Source organism: Furipterus horrens, unplaced genomic scaffold (assembly GCF_987537825.1).
Source record: "Furipterus horrens unplaced genomic scaffold, mFurHor1.1.pri manual_scaffold_3, whole genome shotgun sequence".
Classification (NCBI taxonomy): domain Eukaryota; kingdom Metazoa; phylum Chordata; class Mammalia; order Chiroptera; family Furipteridae; genus Furipterus; species Furipterus horrens.
This window is the reverse complement of record NW_028327173.1, coordinates 180,945,294-180,951,611: the sequence shown is the minus strand read 5'-3', so window position 1 is coordinate 180,951,611 and position 6,318 is coordinate 180,945,294. Positions and strand designations below refer to the sequence as shown.

General features: G+C 39.6%; 1 non-coding gene across 1 annotated transcript; it reads right to left on the bottom strand.

Annotated features, from left to right (window-relative positions):
- Positions 1–1,745: 1,745 nt before the first annotated feature.
- Positions 1,746–1,877, bottom strand: LOC150016883 (small nucleolar RNA SNORA38). Its single transcript, XR_016510324.1, has one exon. It is a non-coding gene; the product is annotated as a small nucleolar RNA SNORA38 (small nucleolar RNA).
- Between the last annotated feature and the right edge of the window lie 4,441 nt (positions 1,878–6,318).

The window sequence follows — 6,318 nt, the reverse complement described above, 5'->3', positions numbered from 1 at the left end:
CAAACAAACAAGTGCCTGAAAGCTTTTGTGTGCTGCCATGGTAACCAGCTTAGCTTTCCCAAACTCACAGGGTAAAAACTATTCCACCAAAAAGAGAGAATGTAACTCATAAACTTGACGTTTTTAAATGCTCTTGTACATACCAGAACAGTGTTTCCAGAAAGAGCCACAGTCAACCATAGCCAAGGCTAACTACCAACCAGATCAAAACTGCCCTGGACCTGGAAGTCCGGCAGGAGGTTTTGTTGTTAATGTCAAGTGATCAGAGATGGTCCACGCAGCTGACATTTATGAGACTCATACTGCACCACATAAAGAGGCTTCTATACTCTATAACATGCAGTCCCTATATATGTGAATTATGAGTAGATACTTCATAAGTAACTAAGGTCTGGAGTAAAGATGGGGCAGGGAGTTCATGGAGATAAGAGGGTCTGTCTGTGTAGTCCATACTGTTTTCTTTACAGGCTCCTGCCAGTGACCAGAAGCCTATGAAAACAAGTGAGGACTGTGAATTCTACCCTTGGTTTCAGGCATTTGATGTGGTAGGAAGGGGGAGGGCAGCCACAGACTTTTCTGAGTAGTGATGGTACCAATCCATTGCAGAGATGATAGGAAGATGTCTCAGATACAAAGGAGCTGGGTGTGCTGGCTGGGGCCATGGTCTGTGTCCAACTGGTTAAAACAGTGTCCACTTCCAAAGTAAAATTATCCTCTTGTCGGAGCTTGACACCTTCGCCCATTGTCCTTTATAAGATTACAAAGGGTCTTAATATCTGAGAGGGAAGGATTGTTAATTTTGTTAAAATAATTAATTAATCACATATTTACTAAAAAAAAAAGAGAGAAGAAGAAGAAGAATATATGAAAGGGTGAAGCGGGAAAGCTTGTATGTACGAACCATGGGTATGGACTTGGGGGGGATTGCTGGGGGAGGGAGATGCTGGGTGGAGGGGAGTAAAGAGGAGAAAATTGGAACTATTGTAACAATACAGTCAATAAAATACATTTTAAAAAAATATCCTCTTGTCACCTTCAATGTCATACTCTCTAGTCCTCCAATATATCCAAAAGATGGTAAGAGCATGAAAGTCAAATTGATGAAAGGACATTGCTGGTGGGGAGTGCAAATTGGTACAATTTTCTGAGAGGGCATCAAACAGCATGAAAATTCTAGAGTCTCTGACCCAGCTTTTACAGTTAAAGAATTTATTCTAAGGAAATAATCATAGACACATACAAAGATACTGTGAAGGTACTGATAGTAGTGCTGTTCATAATAGAGGAAAAAGGGATATAACATAAAAGTTCAATAATATGAGAAAGGTGTTAAATTTTAGTACAGCAAAAAAGGAATTTGTGTAACCATTAAAATGGCTACAGAAGAACATTCACACTATACTAAGTCAAAGTTTTAAAATACATAAAATACCCCTTTTTAAAAAGCATAAGCTGTAGATATATAAATGACTAGGAAGCTCACCAAAATAAGTAAAACAGTGCTCTCTCCCTGACTGGTGTGGCTCAGTTGGTTGGAAATCATCCCACAAAGCAAAAGGTCACCAGTTCATTCCTGGTCAGGGCACATGCCTGGGTTGTGGGTTCAGTCCCCAGTTGGGGCACATATGAGACGCAACTGATCAATGTTTCCCTCTCACATAGATGTTTCTCTCCCCCTTGTTCTCCTTCCCTTCCCCTCTCTCTAAAAATAAATTATTTTTTTCTTTTTTCTTTTTTTTTTTTCTCTATGTGTGATGGTCGATCTTGAGCCTACAGGGAGCAAGCTGGCCCCAGGCTTCTCCAAGTCCACATTTCTTTGCCTCCAATTCTTACGTGTCCAAAGATAGGGAACCATTAAAAATAAATTTTTTTAAAAATTTTAAAAATAGTACTCTCTGAATGGCTTCATTGGAGCTTTGTTTTTCATTTATCAAATTGGCTACAGTAAAATACAATGAAAGCTCCTGGATGATGCAAAGGAGATGCGCAGGCCGAGTTGTCTGCTCTACTATGAATCACATAGAAAGAACAGAAAAGGCTTTCTTTATGGATATCTTCATTTTGTACTTAGCATCCACAGACAGAAGCGCCAGGTAAGATGTGAGCACTCCACAGGGCAAGAAGGATTATTCTCAAGGTGGATTAACCAGGCTGGCCCCTTCCTTGCTCAGTTAAAGCAATAGGAAAAACTGTCTTATGTTTCTAGAAGTTCAAAAGTACTTCTCTAAATTGGCAGGTACCAAATGATCACGGAGTGTAAAGCACAGCGTCGGGAATACAGTCAATAATACTATAATAACTCTGCATGGTGCCAGGTGGGTGCTAGACTTAACAGGGGAATCACTTTGTCAGTTGTGTAAATGCCTAACCACTATGCTGTACACCTGAAACTAATATAATATTGACTCTCAACTGCAATTTAATTTCTTTTCATTTTAAGTACTTCTCTAAGTTAACCATACCACATAACTGCCTTATATATAATTCAATCTGGTGAACTGTGTTATATAAGAAATGCTACAGCATATTCCCAGTAGTCTTAACTACTTTTTAAGTTAAAAAAAAAAAAGCTATTAAACAACATTTACAAACATATTTAAAACCATAAGTTTTAAATCACTCTTAAAGCTAATTTGGGAGACACCTCTGCTAAGACACTACCTTTTTAGAAGCACCCATGGAGGAAAATTTTAAAAATACATTTGATCTCCCAAAGTCACGTTCAAGTTTCCCACATATTGTCCAGGGACACAAATGCTCTAGCGATGCAATGCTCACTTAAACCTAAGCTCTTTCAGATGTGCCATCACTGTAAATTCAGGAACCAAAGGCAAAAGAAAAATATATTGTTTAAAAAAGCAATGGCTGTGTCCCTTTTAGCTATGGCCAATCACTGCTGAAGCAAATATTCTCCCCTGAAACATCTCAAGTCCAGAAAAAGGAATGTGGGTAGCAGTTAGATCCAGAAGGGTCCTGAGAGATAATTCAGTGACTTCAACCTCCTCTTAAATATGAGGCCACTGAGGAACAGAGAGAATTAATGCTACTTTATCAATGGCAGCACCAGCCCCGGGGTGCTGGGCCCCGCTCTCAGATTAGTTAGTATTCCTCACACGGCCCTATGGGAACCTCTTCTCACCAGCCCAGTACACATGCTCCCCTGCATACAACAAATACATTCTATCTACCCCTATCCCACTCTCTGTATGAAATTATACACGCCTAGAATTTTCTTTTCTCATTCCGTACCCACCACTCACATCTCCAGTGACCTCCCAACAATGATTTTCTAGTCTACCAAATCTGAGAGGTCAGTGGGCAGGCTTGACTAGCACACTTCACAGAATCTGCTCCGCCAGTTCTTACAGAGATACACTGAGCGTAGCTGGAAGAACTGACTACATAAACGATAACCACTGTTTCTTTACTAGGACTCTCTGGGTCACTTTCCTTTGAGCCTCAGACAGGATAGGAAAGCAGAATTAAACCAATGCTGAAGAAGCAAAGCAGAAAAAATATAGAGTACAATGATTTTTCATACCCATTTAGCAATGTTATTTCTCCACAGAAGAAAGTACTTTTCCTCCACACTTAAGGTTGTAACTAATGACTACACACATCTACTGAATCACCTTGCTTCCTGCAAGAGACAGTGCTTTGGGATGTGCTTTTATCCTTATTTATGCACTTAGCCTCATTACCGTGTTCCTGATAACAAGCTCGATGCTATGCTCCAGCCCCCGAAGGAAGCAATGATCAGTTCTTCGCCCAGGTTATTAAAAAATAACCAGATGCCTCCAGTGTGCCTTTGAATAGAGCAGTATCCAATGTCTACAAACATGAGCCAATCTTAGAGAAAAGAAACAAGCTTTGCAAATGAGAACAAAATGTAATTGCCACCATCTGCTTCTGCCAATCCCCAGAAAACTGGCCTTCTCACCTAGATGTAAAACAATCAGGTTCCACAAATGCCAGACCGTGTTGCCATGGGATTTCTGATGACTATAGACCACTAATCTTCGCGTTCAACCCCACTTGGTTGGGCTAGGTATTCAGACACACAGAAGGGAGGCTGTATATACACTCACTCAGTTCGAAGATCTATGCCAAGGTCAAAACTTGTTTAAAAATTGACACACACACAGGGGAGCCAAACTTTGGTTATATCCTCTCTTCCTGCCAAGTGCTGTGCAGCAAACAACTTTCTATCATCGGCTTCTCCCAGGGCCGCTGAATGTTCATTCCTGTCTCTAGTGACGGAAGGAAAAAGCAAAGCTGTCCAATCTCAGCTCTGGTCAGCACCTTTCCCCGGCTCTGCGGGCCTACATACCACCCCCAGCCTCTGTCCAGCTCCAGCTTGCAGCCTCCGCCCATCTGAGTTCAGATGAACTCAGATGACACAGATCCATAAAAAAATCTCCCAAATTAATTAAAAATAAAACAAAATTGGAATAGGTTAAATATCAAGTGTGCATCTATTATAGTTCTTATGCTATTTTCAAAGACAATTGCCCTCTTCCCTCAGAATACCAAAGTTAGCCCAAGAATCATTCAGAACACCCAACTCACCTGGAACATTCACAACTGCAGAACACGTTAACCAGGCATGGTATTTCCTTGAGAAAGTGCATTCAATAATTGCTTTGAGGCTACTTCAATATTTCCTGAAAATCCTCCAATTCTCCTTCTCCTCCTAACTCCGTGTAATCATTTTTTCTAACTGTAGGTCATAATGAATCTTTACCCTCCTTGGAGTTTATAATATGCACTCCAACTGTGCAAAACTGCAATTCCCATCTAAAAAGGGTAAAAGAGAGCTCGTTGTTTACTTCAGTGTGAGAAGCACCAAAGGAATGTTTGCTAAAGAGGAGGTAGAGAAACTGGACTGACTCACCATGATAGCTATTAGAACCTTATGCCTTAATAATTAAATAATTTTTTGTAAATACATAACCCCACCTGTTTGGTGGCATTATTATTTCTCTCTTTATAAGCAAAATTATCTTCCTGATAACTGTGCTCCAAGTTATTATTCATTTGCTATCAAACTGTAAGTAATTATCCCTTTAGGGAACAGATGTAATTTGCTGCCCTAACTAAACTCAGACTCTGGCCATAAATATTTTAGTTAATCATAAAAGTGCTTTGTTTCTCTTATTTGTGCCTACAACCCCTGCAATTAAAAGCAAATGCAAGGCAGCAGCTGGGATTCTGGTGGAAACAAAATGCCTAGTGTCCCATGAATATAGTAACCTGAAATAAAAATATTGTATTTCCTAAGCATTAATCACTCATTTCTTCACTGAACAGACCTATAGAGCTCCAGGCTGAGATGGAGCCAACCTTCCTGGAATTTAACCACAGAAAGTCATAGGTTAAACTGTGCAGTCTGAAGCAACAGCTGAGCTGTTACTCTGTGAAAACTAAAAATGTGAAGTTGTGTGGCATGAAGGGCCATTGTTGTTGAACTGGAACACACCTGGAACACTCCTGCTTTATGTGAGTCTACAATAGCCAAGATTTGGAAACAGCCCAGGTGCCCAACAGTAATGAGTGAATAAAACAACCATGGTACATTTACACAATGGAATATTACTCAGCTGTAAAAAAGAAGAAAATTTTACCTTTTGCAATTGCATGAATGAACTTAGAGAGCATTCTGCTAAGTAAAATAAGCCAGTCAAAGAGAGACAAATACCATATGATTTCACTCATATGTGGAATCTAATGAACAAACTGAACTAACAAGCAAAACAGAGACAGAAGCATAGATACAGAGCAAGCTGACAGGACTGGAGTGGGGGCTGAGGGGCGGAGGGATCAAGCAAAAAAGGACTCATGGACATGAATGAACAACAGTGTGGTGCTTTCTGGCAGGGAGCAGGGTGAGTGGAGGTGGAAGAAGATAGAAGGAAGATAAATGGTGATGGGAAAATACAATAAAAAATAAACTATTAATATAAATAAATTCTCCTGCTTCATACAAGAGGAGTCATATGATTACAGCTGAGAAATTGTTGCAGAATGTCTAATTAGTCTATTTTCCCTATGTATAAAAGAAAGAGAACTGATCGTTTATTTTCATACATACTTCAAAAAAGTAAAAACTCAGAGTTACAGTGTTTCATATCTCTGGGGTAAAGAACTCCCTTTGAAATTGATGTAGGCTCTGAACCTTCTCCAAGGGAAAAAAAATACACAGACAAAATTTTGTAAATACATTCATAAAATGTATTGATGCTCCCTTAAAATCCATTAAAAAAAAATTTTTTTTACACCCTTTGAGGTTCTCAAACTCCAGGTTAAGAATTTCTGCTT